Raw genomic sequence first — 15,920 nt, 5'->3', positions numbered from 1 at the left:
CTCTTTTGCAGCCACATCACATTGTTGGCTCATATTCAGCTTGTGATCGACAACAATTCCAAGATCCTTCTCGACTGTAGTGTTGTTGAGCCATGTATCCCCCATCTTGTAACTGTGCCTTTGGTTTCTTTTTCCTAGGTGCAGAACTTGGCATTTATCCCTATTAAATGTCATTCTGTTGTTTTCTGCTCAGCGCTCCAGTCTATCCAGATCACTTTGAATTTTGTTTCTGTCTTCCAAAGTATTAGCTATCCCGCCCAATTTGGTGTCATCTGCAAATTGGATCAGCATTCCCTGCACCTCCTCCTCCAAGTCATTAAGAAAATGACATGATCGTTGTTTCATCTAGCCCACTTTGAGATAGTTTGCTCATCAGGAGATCATGGGGCACTTTGTCGAAAGCTTTGCTGAAGTCGAGGTATATGATGTCTACAGCATTCCCACGGTCCACAAGGGAGGGTACCTGATAAAAAAATGAGATCAGATTTGCCTGGCAGGACTTGTTTTTGACAAATCCATGTTGGCTTCGAGTAATCACGGCATTGTTTTCAAGGTGCTTCCAGATAGATTGATTTATCATCTGCTCCAGAATTTTCCCAGGGATTGATGTCAGACTGATTGGTCTATAGTTCCCAGGTTCCTTCTTTTTGCCCTTTTTGAAGATAGGGACAACATTAGCCCTCCTCCAGTCATCTGGCACATTCCCCCGTCCTCCATGATTTCTCAAAGAGAATAGTCAGTGGCTCTGAGAGTTCTTCTGCCAGTTCTTTTCTTACTCGAGGATGCCGTTCATCTGGCCCTGGAGATCTGAACTCATTCAAAGGAATTAGGTGTTCCTTGACCATATGCCTGTCGATCTCAAGCTGCAATCCTGCCCCTTCAGCCTGTACTTCGCCTTTGCCAGGGGGGTCATAGACCCTCTTATGGGAGAAGACTGAGCCAAAGTAGGAATTGAGCACCTTTGCCTTTTCTTTGTCATCTGTTATCATTTTGCCATCCTTATTTAATAGCTGAACCACCATTTCTTTCCTCTGTCTTTTACTATGCACGTAGCTGAAGAAAGCCTTTTTGTTGCTTTTAGCATCCCTCGCTAACCTCAGCTCGTTCTCAGCTTTAGCCTTCCTGACACCATCCCTGCAATTCTGTGCTACCTGCCTGTACTCTTCCTTTGTTACTTGGCCTTCTTTCCACTTCCTATATGTGTCCTTTTTTGTTTTCAGGTCATCCCTAAGCTTTTTGTGAAACCACATTGGCTTCTTCTGTTGTCTTCCACCTTTTCTTCTTGTTGGAATTGCTTGTGATTGTGCCTTGAGAATTTCCTTTTTTAAAAGCTCCCACCCATCTTGGACTCCTTTTCTCGTTAGCATCGCTTGCCATGGGACCTTACTGATCATTGTTCTGAGTTTATTAAAATCAGCTTTCCTAAAATCCAGGGTACGCGTTTGACTACACTCGACTTTTACTTCCCTTAGAACTAGGGATGGACGAAAGTCCCTTACCTGTTCTCGAAGCCTGCTTCACGGTGGGGGGGAGGCGCTTTGGTTCTCCCCCCGAAGTTCATGCGAGGGGGGGGAGGCGCCCTGCCTCGCCCGGCCGAAATTCAGGCCGGAGGGGGAGGTGCCCCATCCCTCGCCGGCGAAATTCAGGCCGGGTAGAAGCGCCCCGTCTACCCAGCTGTGAAAAAAAAGTAAAAAAAAACAAAAAACGCCCCCGTGATAGGCTACGTAATGATTTACGTAGCCTATCATGGCTAGATTTCCAAAGTCAGCCGTGATAGGCTACGTAAATCGTCACGTAGCCTATCACGGGTGACTTTGAAAAAAAAAAAAAGCACGTACGGAAATCGTGGCCCCCATAGGGCGCCGCCATTTGCGTTCCTTATTTGGTCCCTGTAGCCTACGTAAAGATTTACGTAGACTACGGCGAAAATAAGGGCAACGCGAATAGCGACCACCAGTTTCAGGAAACTCCGACCACCAGTTTCCTTTTATTCTTTGCTCCATTTATTTTGATTCAGATGCTCTCGATGGGGCTACCAAGCTGATCCTCCTGTATTTCTGTGCAGAGATATGTATTTTTCACTTACAATGCAACCCCACCTCCCTTTCTGTTCCTCCTGTTCTTTTGGAACAAGTTATATCCTTCAATTGCTGTATTCCAGTCATGAGAGTCATCCCACCAAGTCTCAGTTATACCTATCAAGTCATAATTTCCATCCTGTATTAAGAGTTAACAGAATGACATTTAATAGGGATAAATGCCAAGTTCTGCACCTAGGAAAAAGAAACCAAAGGCACAGTTACAAGATGGGGGATATGTGGCTCAACCACACTACGAGCGAGAAGGATCTTGGAATTGTTGTCGATCACAAGCTGAATATGACCCAACAATGTGATGTGGCTTCAAAAAAGGCCAATGCTATAATGGGCTGCATTAATAGAAGCATAGCTTCCAAATCCCAGGAAGTACTGGTTCCCCTCTACTCAGCACTGGTTAGGCCTCACCTGGAGTACTGGGTCCAGTTCTGGGCACCACATTTTAAGAAGGATTAAGACAAACTGGAGAGGGTTCAGTGGAGGGCGACAAAGATGATCAGGGGACTGGAAACAAAGCCCTGTGAGGAGAGACTGAAAGAACTGGGCATGTTTAGCCTTGAGAAGAGAAGACTGAGGGGAGATATGATAGCACTCTTGAAGTACTTGAAGGGTTGTCACAGAGAAGAAGGCCAGGATCTCTTCTTGATCATCCCAGAATGCAGGACACGAAATCATGGGCTCAAGTGACAGGCAGACCGATCCTGACTGAACATCAGGAAAAACATCCTGACTGTTAGAGCAATATGACAATGGAACCAGTTACCTAGGGAGGTGGTGGGCTCTCCCACACTGGGAGCATTCAAGATGAGGCTGGACAGCCACCTGTCAGGGATGCTCTGACTTGGATTCCTGTATCGAGCAGGGGGTTGGACTCGATGGCCTTGTAGGCCCCTTCCAACCCTACTATTCTATGATTCTATGATCCTGGTTCATGTGAAGGTGTTTCTTGGATAATGGTCAGGCCAAGTTCACCTCTCGTACCCACCCACCAACCCTGGCCCATGTCAAGAGTATGGAGCTGCATCGGTAAGGTCTCACAAGGATATTTTTCTCCAGCTGAATGGAGAGTTCAGGAAGTTGCAGAGTTGATGCAACTTCTTCCACGTGTAATTATCAAAATCATAGTGATTTATTCCTTTTTCTGCCAAACCTCCAGAGATCTTGTCAAGGGTCACCTCTGAGTCCACTGACATAAACATCAGGATACAAAGCAACGCAGGGTGATGTCTTGAATCCCAGTGTGAATGGACGGCACATGAATGCCTGCTGTGCCACGCAGAGCTTAGGGCAGGCGAGGAGGCTGTGTGGGTTCGGAGTTTACATCCTGTCATCCCCTTCAGATGTGCAGCCGTGCCTGGCTGGGCTCCATTTGGACTGGGAAAGCCATAGAAGTGTCAGACTTGGACGAGGACTTTGGCGTCCTCTAATTACACATTAATTAGTTCAGAGGAGCTGGCAGGAGGAGGAAGGCTGTGCCAGGCGTTCCCAGAATGATTCTGCTATGGCTGCTGCTGCTGCCCCAGGCAGCCTATGGGATGCTCCAGGCCAGATGCCCCTTGACCCTGGAAAGGGATGAATCGGCCCCGCTGAACCACTACAGGCCAGGGGACCTCCTCGTCGGCGGGGTCACCTATGCCACAGGAGCGATGTTCCTGCCATCCGCTTTCGACAAGCCGCCTTCTATCAACCTGGACTGGTAAGTCCTTACATAGGTGATGGAGCTGCTTAGTTCTGCTCCACTTGATACGTGTTTCCTGCCCTCCAGTCATCCATCATAATCAGGGACTATCCTCTCATCTGTTCCCTGGGAAGTCACTGTCCTATTTTGCCTTGGGGGTGTCTGTGTGCACCAACACGGGGCTCCATTCAGTGCACAGCCTGCTTTTGCGTTTGACGTGCATCCCGCCTTTCTGCCAAGAACATGGCTCTCAAGGCAGAGCAAAAGGCACTCAAGAGTGGTGATATATTGTAAGGCGATTTGATCGAGGGCACTCAGGGCCATTGGACCAGAGCACCGCTGCCGTTCTGAAGCTGAAACTGCCACCAGCTGGGCTCCTTTGGAACCGTAAAGTATATTGTAGGACAAGGAGCTCTTCTCCCCCCTTCTCCATCCCCCCATCTCCCCCCCCCCCATGGCTGCCTATTAAGATTGCAAACGTTAGTCTGGAAACCAAGTCCTCCGAGCAACGGTTGAAAGAGCTGGGTATGCTTAACCCGGAGAAGCGGAGATGAAGGGGAGAGGTGACAGCAGTCTTCAGATATCTAAAGATGGAGCAGACTTTGTCTCTGCGGCTCCCAAGGGCAAGGCCAGAAGCAACGGGTGGAATGGCCGAGAAGCTAAACATTAGGAGAAACTATGAGTCCCAGCATTTCTGCCTTTGTCTGTCCTGGGTGGAGATGGCGGGAGTTGAAGTCCAAAACATCTGGAGGATGCCAGGCTGGGAAGGCTGCTTCAGGAAAAACGTCCTCATGGAACAAGCTGTTCAGCTGAGGAACTGGCTGCCTCAGGAAGGGGAGGGCTCTCTGCCTGGAGGGATTTCAGCAGAGGCTGGGTGGCCGTCTGTCAAGGATGCTGTAGTTACTTCCTACTCTGCAGATCCTGCATCGAGCAGGGGGTTGAACTTGATGCCCTCCAAGATCAAAACGCTAAGATTCCCGTCCTAGTGATCCCCAACATGGAATTTGTCTTTTTCACAGCAGCGGACTAGATCAATGTTTTTGCTGAGCTGTGCTACACCAGTTCTGATCCAATCAGCATATATGTGAAGATTTTTTTGCCCCAGTGTGCATCACTTTACATTGAACTACATTTGCCATTTGGATGCCCAATTTGGAGAGATCCTTTAGGAGTGCTTCACAGGTTGTTTGTTTTAACCACCCCAAATAATTTGGTGTCACTCATCGGCAAACTTGGCCACTTCACTGCTCACTCCTAATTCCAGATCATTTATGAACAAGCTGAAAAGCATATGTCCCAATGCAGATCTCTGTGGAACCCCACTGTTTACATCCCTCCATTGGGAGAATTTACCATTTATTCCTCCTCTTTGCTTTCTGTTCTTTAACCACTTACTGATCCATAAGAGGACCACTTGTCTTACTCCAGGACTGCTAGGTTTGCTCAGGAGTCTTTGGTGAGGGACTTTGTCAAAAGTCTATTTCAATATCTACCAGATCCCCCCTATTCTCTGACACTCTGAAAAAACTCTAAAAGGTAAATAAGACAAGACATACCTTTGCAGAAGCCATGTTGATTCTTTTTTCTACAGGACTTGTCCTTCTATATGCTTGATAATTGTAGTGTTAACAACACGTTCCACCAATTTACCTGGAACAGACATTAAGCCAGCCAGCCTGTTATTTCCTAAACTCTCCCTGGCATCCTTTTTTTCTTTTTTAATGGCTTACATTGGCCTCTCTCCAGTCTTCCACTACAGAGGCAGGTCTTAGGAATATGTTAGATAGTTATTTTAAACTATGTGTAAATAGTTTATTTACTTTGTGCCTGATTCCAGCACCGGGATGCACATATGCTCTGGTTTTGTTTTGAAATGGATCTGGCCCTTGACCCTGGACATACATTCCCCAGCTGAGCCTACACAAGCAGAGCATTAAGTGGGGATTGGCTCTTGTGCTTCTGGCTTTGGCTCAGCATCAGGCCTAGCATGAGGAATGTCCTAGAAATGTAATGCAGATATTTATATTGCCTCAGAAGGCTCATGGGGTCAAAGAAGCAAAGAAGCTCATGGACCTAAAGAAGCAATAACTGAATAAAATCATTTCATTGCAGACAGGATAAGAATGTAACACTTCTCTTTCTTTCTTTCTTTCTTTCTTTCTTTCTTTCTTTCTTTCTTTCAGGAAAGGACGCACAGAGTACTGGAAGATCCTGTCCTTCTTGTTTGCCACTCAGCAGATCAACCAGAGTCCCGGATTCTTATCCAACATCACCCTGGGCTACAACACCCATGACAACTATTTCGATGCCAGAATGACTTCGGATGCCCTACTAGACCTGCTCTCTCCTGGGCAGGCAAATGTTCCCAACTACAAGTGTGGGGGACAGAATCACCCATTGGCTGTTCTAGAAGGGACAGACATCTCCATCCAGATTTCAACTATGTTGGGCATCTACAAAATTCCACAGGTGCGTGTGTGTGTGTGTGTTAAACACAAAATTGGGTGGGATAGCTAATACCCTGGAAGACAGAAACAAAATTCAAAGTGATCTTGATAGACTGGAGTGCTGGGCAGAAAACAAGAGAATAGGGATAAATGCCAAGTTCAGCACCTAGGAAAAAGTAACCAAATGGCAAATGCACAGTTACAAGATGGGAGATACATGGCTCAACAACACTACAAGCGAGAAGGATCTTGGAATTGTTGTCTATCACAAGCTGAATATGAGCCAACAGTGTGATGTGGCTGTTAGAGCAATACGACAGTGTGGTGGGCTCTCCCACACTGGAGGCATTCAAGACGAGGCTGGACAGCCGTCTGTCGGGGATGCTGTGACTTGGATTCCTGCACTGAGCAGGGGGTTGGACTCGATGGCCTTGTAGGCCCCTTCCAACCCTACTATTCTATGATTCTATGTGTAGCTTGCTCCTCATTCATATTCTTATAGCTCAGAAAGTATGGACGCCCTTAGGGATATCAGTGGTGGGGGAGGGAAATGACTTTGCAGCTCATGGACATCCCTCAGAATCAAGCTTGCTTCTATTCTGGGTTCTGTTTCTTGCCCAAGTTCAAAAGTGCTGGGAAAGTGGGACGAACTCTTTGGAACTTGCTTCTCTCAGGAGATACTTGGTAATTTAGGGCATGTTTGATTTTCAGTGATCTATCATTATGAAGTCTGAACTTTTTATTTGTCATAAAATTAAGACGATTTGTTCCATTGGTATGAAGTTCGGCACATATAATTTCCAGTTAAAAGGTCTAATCTGGGAAGGTTTCAGAAATATCTGATGAAGAACTGACATTTGGTTGTGAAACAAAGCAAACCACAAATCTCTTCCTTTCTTTGCCAGGTCAGTTATGCTTTTGTTTCTCATGTTCTGAGTGATAAAACTCAGTTCCCCTTTTTCCACCGGATGGTCCCCAGAGAAGGGACCCAGTACCAGGGGATTGTCAAAGTGCTCCTGCATTTCCGATGGACGTTGATTGGTCTCGTTGCTCCAGACACGGACAACGGAGAGAGATGCATGAGGGCCTTGACCCCCGAGCTCATCAGGAACGGCGTTTGTGTTGCTTTCTCACAAAGCATCTCAGGACTGAATAGGAACCAAGTGGAGTTCCCTCATCCTTCATTCCAGAATTGGAGACAAGTCAACGTCTTTGTTTATTGTGCAGAGACTAGATACTTCTTTGCTGGACTAAATGTTATGCAACAGTATGTTGAAATATTGATGAAACCCATCGTAGGGAAAGTCTGGGTCACAACGGCTTTATGGGACTTTACCTTGGAGTTGAAACATAATCGTCATTCTTTCCAATATATCCTTGGTATATTTTCCTTCAGTCTCCAGCCAAATAAAAGGACAAAATATGATGATTTCTCACCTTTTTCCTTTACTATCAAGCAGTTTATGGAGAATGCCTTTAGTTGTGCCTATTCAAAGCATGCATTGTCTGTGAAAGGCTGGATAAGATGCAGGGAGAACGAGAAAGTGGAGGCCCTGCCGCAAGAGGACGAGCAGAGAATCCTGTCACTCAACAGCCATATTATTTACGACACCATTCATGCTGTGGCCCGTGCTTTGGAAGCTGCTTATTCCTCCAGATCCAAGAGGAGGGTGGTGGAGGGTGGAGGCAGGCTGGACGTTCAAAGGCTGCAGCCATGGCAGGTATTCCTTTTTCCATTCACAGGTATCTCCGTTGAGCTTGGCAGTGAAATATACCATTCCAGCATGATGGCCTTGGACTTAGAAGCTGAGAACATAAGAAAATGAGATGAAACGTTGGATATTTATAGAGCTTTGAAATGCCCTGTGCTGCTCCTTCTTTTGGCCCCCTTGCCCTGGACACACAGGACTCAGCCCATCTGGTCAGAGCCCCCATCATTGGTGCAATTCCTGTGTCCGCACTGGCCCATTGCCCTTGCTCCTCCACTGGGGTCAGCCGTCTCTCTGCTCCTTCCTGCCTCCCGGAGGGGCTGCTATTTTGGCACCTACCTGGGACCACTGGGGCACCTCCTCCCCTCCATCTTTTGTCTGTGGAAGTGTCATCTGGAATCTGAAGTGTTGCCTGGATATATGGATGGCTCATGTGCTGCTGTACTTTCCCCCATTATTTTGTATTGAACTGATCTTTTTTCAGTATGTGCAGAAGTGTTTCTTGCATGTAGTTCCCTCCACATCATCATCATCATCATCATTATCATTATCGATGGATCTTGGAATTGTTGTTGATCACAAGCTGAATATGAGCCAACAATGTGATGTGGCTGTAAAAAAGGCAAATGTTCTTTTGGGCTGCATTAATAGAAGCATAGATTCCAAATCCCAGGAAGAACTAGTTCGCCTCTACTCAGCACTGGTTAGGCCTCATCTGGAGTACTGTGTCCAGATCTGGGCACCTCACTTTAAGAAGCATGCAGACAAGATGGAGAGGGTTCAGTGGAGGGCAGGGAAGATGATCAGGGGACTAGAAACAGCCCTATGAGGAGAGACAGAAAGAACTGGGCATGTTTAGCCTTGAGAAGAGATGACTGAGGGGAGATAGGATAGCGCTTTTCAAGTACTTGAAAGGTAGTCGTAGAGAAGAAGGCCAGGATCTCTTCTCAATCATCCCAGAGTGCAGGATACAGAATAATGGGCTCAAGTGACAGGAAGCCAGATTCTGGCTAAACATCAGGAAAAATGTCCTGACTGTTAGAGCAATACGACAGCGTGGTAGGGTCTCCCACACTGCAGGCATTCAAGATGAAGCTGGACAGCCATCTGTCAGGGATGCTTTGACTTAGATTGCTACATTGAGCAGGGGGTTGGACTTGATGGTCTTATAGGCCCCTTCCAACCCTGCTATTCTATGATTCTATGAAGAATAATAATTTCTTTTCTATACCGCCCCATAGCTGAAGTTCTCTGGGTGGTTTACAATAATTCATAAAAAAATACAGCAGCATTACAAAAAATACATCATAAAAACAGCCTAACACACAAAAATTAAAACAACACAACAGCTAAAAACAATTTAAGTAGAAAATAGAGAATCATTTTCTGTGGGAACAATTGTTTTAAATCAATGTTTACAGTTTGATGCCTGAAACAAGAAATGCAGTTCATCTCTCAGTTCATCTCTGATGCCTCAGAATGAACATATAAAAATTACAGCTTAATCTCCCTTTACTCAACTTTCCTCTAAATAATCCCAGATGCTGCGTAACCTTCTTCCCTCGTAGGGAGGTTTCTACTGCCCTTAGTCATCTTGGTGGCCTTTTTCTGCACCTTTTCCATCTCTACTATATCCTTTTTGAGGGGCAATATATGCAGTATTCCAGCCTTGGTCGTAAATCTGCATGAAGGTAGCACAGCAATATTTACAGTGCATTCCTATTCATCTCTGCTCAGATGTCCCATTCAGTTCAGTGGGATTTTCTCCCAGGTAGGTTTGTCTAGGAATTTACTTGGGAATAAGTCCCAATGAATTCAGCAGAGCTCATTTCGGGGTAGATGTATATAAGATTGTACCCATAATTACATTATTGACAATTTGCTGCCATTTCATGCTACTGAAAATATACCCAGTGAAGTGGACACCCTCCCTTTACCTGAGGGTAGGACCTGGCCCAGATTGTAGTATTCTCCTTGGGGTGCAAAAATAGGGTTATGTGTTTAAGGGCTTTAGCTTCCCAAACTGCTAAAGCAGACGACAGGTCATTCCGGGATGAAAGCAGGTCCCTGGCGAATGCTAAGAGATACACCCAGCCACTTGAGTCTTGACCTCTTGGAAGATCCAAGCATGAAATGGGCAGAACTGAGATATCAGATGTGGTTTCCTGGAGTGTGTTTCCACTGGCGATTTACTCCAGCTTGGCTGTGTGTGGAGGTCGCATGGTTTACATGATGTCATGGCCATCCAGAAGGTGTCCCGGAGTTTATCGACTGGTTCACTTCCAGTCCCCCCAACCCACCCAGAAGTATGTTTCCGTCAGGGATTTACAAGGGAGAGGTGCAGTCCTTCGTGGAGCCATGTGCAGAGCCATGCCTATTTCATGAAAATGCTGGTATTCCTTCGTTTGCTTTGCCCTTCTGTTTTGGTGGAAACATGGCCCTGTTTTCTCATTGGTGGTGGTGGTGGTGGTGGTGGTTTCTCTCCCATTCTAGCTTCACCCTTTCCTGAGAAACTCCCAGTTTTACAATGATTCTATGGATGGAGTGTATTTAGATGACAGCGGGGACCTGGCAGCCAACTTTGACATCGTTAACTGGGTGAGGTTTCCCAATAGCTCTGTCCGTAGAGTGAAATTTGGGAGAATGGAAAGACACAGATCCCTAGGCCTCAAGTTCACCATTGACCAGGATGCCATTGTGTGGCCCAAATGGCTCAACCAGGTGAGGAAAATCATTCCTTTTACATCACTGTATTTCTTTACCATCTCTTAACCTCTAATCAATGTAGTAGGTTCCAGGTCCCTATTCCCTACCGTGGTGTCCTCAAAATATATTGGAGTTCACCTTCCATGTTTCCAAGCCTTCATGGACATTAGCTGAGAATGATGGGAGTTGCTGTTGCACACACCTGATGGGCACCAGGCTGGGGAAGGATGCTCCAGGCGGGGCTGCCTTTGACTCCCTGCCCATTCCAACAAGCAGCAGTTCTTCCAGATCTCAGAGAGAGGGGAGCCCTTTCCCCACTCTGCAACCCAGCTGTGCACCAGAAGGATTGCCTCTGCACAAACAGCTTGCAGGTTACATGGTACTTCAACTCTTTGTACAGTTATATAGCACCACCAGGCTGTATGATACATGATGGACAGGTCCCTCAAAATTGGACACAAGGGAAACAAGAGAAGAAGGGGAGGGGAAGCCCCGGGGGTGGGAGGGGGGTAAACTGGGAAACCACCACAGTGTTTTCGGTGGCATGTCTTTGGGCTTAGCTATGGGCTTCACATTCAATCCTATCGACCCTGTTGCGTCCTTCCGACTCTCTCTCATTTCTGTAGCTAAATTGGCCCTAACACCTTTTCCTTGATGCTTCTTGTCTTTATGCTTAGCCCGTGCCTCACTCCAGGTGTGTGGAAAGCTGTCGTCCTGGATTCCTCAAGGTGGTTCAGGAAGGAAGGCCAGTCTGCTGCTTTGCCTGTCCTCCCTGCATGGAAGGGACCATCTCGTCCCAGGAAGGTGGGTGACTCCAGAGGAAAATGCAGCCCATGGGGAGGACAGAAAGGTTTTCTGAAAGGCGTTTCTAAACTTGGATCCTTCATTGCAATATCCATAATGCTTTGCAGGATGCTTTACAAGCAACATGTTGGGAGTAGCTGATCCACTGTTGCATTGCATGTCCAAAATCTTTCTTATCTACTTTTTAGTGGCTATAAAACATGTTTAGATAGTTTTTACTTGATTCATTTATGGCCCATTGGGGCACATTCTTAGGGGTACATTTCTATTCTTTCAATCACTTTAGTCTGAATAATAATATTGAATTTCAAACTTCTTATCAAATTAAATAAATGTAACAACACACACACACACACTCAAGAATTCCATTGCATGTTATAGGTATATTTGTAACATAAGAAGTATTTCTTTGACTCCATCATGCCTTATGAGCATATGTTTATTTTTATTTATTTATTTAATTTCTATACCACCCAATAGCTGAAGCTCTCTGGGTGGTTCACAAAAATTAAAACCAAACACACAATAAAACAATTTAAAATATATAGAACATTAAAACCACAATATAACAATACAACCACAATAAAATCTAGCAGCAGTGCAGGAGTTTAAAATACAGATTTAAAACAGCAAAGATAAAAATTTAGAAAGCTAAAATGCCTGGGAAAATAAAAAGGTCTTCACCTGGCACCGAAAGGAATACAATGTAGGCGCCAGGCGAACCTCACTAGGGAGCTCATTCCAGAGCCGGGGTGCCACAGCAGAAAAAGCCCTCCTCCTAGTAGCCACCCGCCTCACTTCCTTTGGCAGGGGCTCACGGAGAAGGGCCGCTGACGATGACCTTAAGGTCCGGGCAGGCACATATGGGAGGAGGCGATCCTTCAGGTAACCTGGCCCCAAGCCGTTAAGGGCTTTGAATGTTAACACCAGCACTTTGAATCGGGCCCGGAAATGGACTGGCAGCCAGTGCAGCTGGAAAAGTACTGGCGTAATATGAGCTCACAGGCCAGTCCCTGTTAACAATCTTGCTGCCCTATTTTGGACCAGCTGAAGCTTCCGGACCGTTTTCAAAGGCAGCCCCACGTCTAACGCATTGCAGTAATCCAGACGAGAAGTTATCAGAGCATGGATAACTGTAGCTAGGCTATCTCTGTCCAGATAAGGGCGTAGTTGGTATACCAGCCTAAGCTGATAAAAAGTGCTCCATCCCACTGAGTTCACCTGTGCCTCAAGTGACAGTTCTGGATCCAAGAGCACCCCCAAACTACGAACCTGATCCTTTAGGGGGAGTGCAACCCCCTCCAGAACAGGTTGAATATCACCTAGCCGGGCAGACGAACCACCCACTAACAGTACCTCCATCTTGTCTCGATTGAGTTTCAGTTTATTGGCCCTCATTCAGTCCATTACCATGCCCAGGCAGTGATTCAGAACAGCCACTGCCTCACCTGGTTTTGATGAGAAAGAGAGGTAGAGCTGGGTGTCATCTGCATATTGATGGCACCTCAGCCCACACCTCCGGATAACCTCCCCCAGCTGTTTCATGTAGATGTTAAACAGCATGGGGGATAAAATAGAGCCCTGTGGAACCCCATGGCACAATTGCCATGGCACAGAGCAATAATCCCCCAGCACCACCTTCTGGAATCGGCCATCCAAGTAGGAGCGGAACCACTGTAGTGCAGTGCCTCCAACTCCCAACCCAGACAACCTATCCAGAAGGATACCATGGTCGATGGTATCGAAAGCCGCTGAGAGGTCCAGGAGAATCAACAGGGTCGCACTCCCCCTGTCCCTCTCCCGGCAGAGGTCATCCCACAGGGCGACCAAGGCAGTTTCCGTTCCAAAACCAGGCCTGAAGCCCGATTGAAATGGATCTAGATAATCCGTTTCATTCAAGAGTGCCTGGAGCTGTCCTACAACCACCCGCTCAAGCACCTTGCCCAGGAAGGGGATGTTGGCCACTGGCCTATAATTGTTAACATCCTCTGGGTCCAGGTTAGGCTTTTTCAGGGGTGGTCTAAATACCGCCTCTTTTAAAGCGGCAGGCACCACTCCCTCTCTCAAGGAGGAATTTACAACCTCCTGGACCCAGCCGGACAACCCCTCCTTGTTTGATTTAATAAGTCATGAAGGGCAAGGGTCAAGCACACAAGTGGTCGATCGGACTTGGCCAAGCACCCGCATCCTCAGGCCTCAGTAACTAAAACTCATCTAATAAAACTGGACCAGACGGTGCTCTGAACGCCTCTACCAATGGAACTGCATTAATGGTGGAGTCCAATTTATGACGAATCTGAGCGACTTTATCCTCAAAGTGCCGTGCAAACTTGTCACAGCGTGCTACCAAGGGTTCCACCATCTCTCTCCCTGGCCCAGAATGTAACAGGCCGCGAACCACTCGGAAAAGCTCCGCTGGACGACACTGAGAAGATGCAATGCTGGTGGAAAAGAACTGTCTCTTTGCCACCCTCACCGCCACAGAGTAGGCTCGATAGTGGGCTCTTACCTGTGTTCGGTCAGACTCAGCACTAGGGATGGGGGAGAATTTCTACCCGAAACTTTGGGGGGCCGAGTGCCAACGTGTTCGGCCCCCTGAAGTAGTTTCGGGGAGAAATTCTCCCCCCCCGCCCCCTGCACCCCCCCGGGATGGGACTCACCTTTCCCGAATGTCCCTCCCGGCGGCGGGTCCCGGCGGCGGTTCGTCAGGTCTTCGACAGGGGCAGAGGCGGCAGCCGGTCTTTTGACCGGCTGCCGCCACCGCCATTCCAATAAAAGTTAAAAAAAAAAAAAACGCCCCCGTGATAGGCTACGTGACGATTAACGTAGCCTATCACGGCTAGATTTGCAAAGTCAGCCATGATAGGCTACGTAAATCGTCACGTAGCCTATCACGGGTGACTTAAAAAAAAAGAAAAAAAAGTGCGTACGGCTAATGGCGGCCCCCATAGGGAGCCGCCATTCGCATTCCTTATTTGGTCGCTGTAGTCTACGTAAAGATTACGTAGACTACGGCGAAAATAAGGGCAACGCTATTTGCGTTGCCCTTATTTTCGCCGTAGTCTACGTAAAGATTTACGTAGACTACAGCAACCAAATAAGGAACGCGAATGGCGGCTCCCTATGGGGGCCGCCATTTGCGTACGCACTTTTTTTTTTAAAGTCACCCGTGATAGGCTACGTGACGATTAACGTAGCCTATCATGGCTGACTTTGCATATCTAGCCATGATAGGCTACGTTAATCGTCACATAGCCTATCACGGGGGCGTTGTTTTTTTTTTTTAACTTTTTATTTCGCGGCCGGGCGAGGTGAGGCGCCTCCTCCCCGGCCTGAATTTCGGCCGGGCGAGGCGGGAAGCCTCCCCCCCTGGCCTGAACTTCGGGGGGAGCAACGAAGCACCTCCCCCCCACCGCGAAGCAAGCTGCGAGACCAGGTAAGTGGCTTTCATTCACCCCTACTCAGCACGAGTTTTCCTCCACCTGCGTTCTAGCCGTCTCCCCTCTTGCTTCATTGCCCTCAGCCCAGGTGTATACCAAGGAGCTGGCCGGGCTCTGCTCAGAGGGAGAGGGCACTTGGGCACGATCGTGTCAACCGCCCGAGTCATCTCTGCATTTCACAGAGTGACCTGGGCTTCGACAGGAGCACCAGCCATACCAGCAGGAAAATCCCCCAGAGCCCTCTGGAATCCATCGGAATCCATTAATCTCCGGGGGCGGACCATTTTAATAGGTCCCCCACCCTTGCAGAGGGGAAAGGCCGCCAGGAGTCTAAACCTCAGCAGGAAGTGATCTGACCATGACAAAGGGACAGATGTTAATTCCTCTACTTTCAGATCACCAACCTCCTGCCCAGTCGAGAAAACCATATCAAGCGTGTGTCCTTTTGTATGCGTTGGGCCGATGACATGTTGGGACAGCCCCATGGTTGTCATGGCGGTCAGACTCTGTGTTCGGTCAGACTCAGCACGAGTTTTCCTCCACCTGCGTTCTAGCCGTCTCCCCTCTTGCTTCATTGCCCTCAGCTCAGGTGTATACCAAGGAGCTGGCCGGGCTCTGCTCAGAGGGAGACGGCGCTTGGGCGCGATCGTGTCAACCGCCCGAGTCATCTCTGCATTCCACAGAGCGACCTGGGCTTCGACAGGAGCACCAGCCATACCAGCAGGAAAATCCCCCAGAGCCCTCTGGAATCCATCGGAATCCATTAATCTCCGGGGGCGGACCATTTTAATAGGTCCCCCACCCTTGCAGAGGGGAAAGGCCGCCAGAAGTCTAAACCTCAGCAGGAAGTGATCTGACCATGACAAAGGGACAGATGTTAATTCCTCCACTTTCGAGAAAACCAGATCAAGCGTGTGTCCTTTTATATGCGTTGGGCCGATGACATGTTGGGACAGCCCCATGGTTGTCATGGCGGCCATGAAGTCCTGAGCCGCCCCGGATACAGCAGCCTCAGCATGGAAGTTGAGATCCCCCAGGAC

Source organism: Heloderma suspectum, chromosome 2, assembly GCF_057233095.1.
Source record: "Heloderma suspectum isolate Gila_16-S chromosome 2, 16-S_ref, whole genome shotgun sequence".
Taxonomy (NCBI): domain Eukaryota; kingdom Metazoa; phylum Chordata; class Lepidosauria; order Squamata; family Helodermatidae; genus Heloderma; species Heloderma suspectum.
This window is presented reverse-complemented; position numbering follows the sequence as displayed.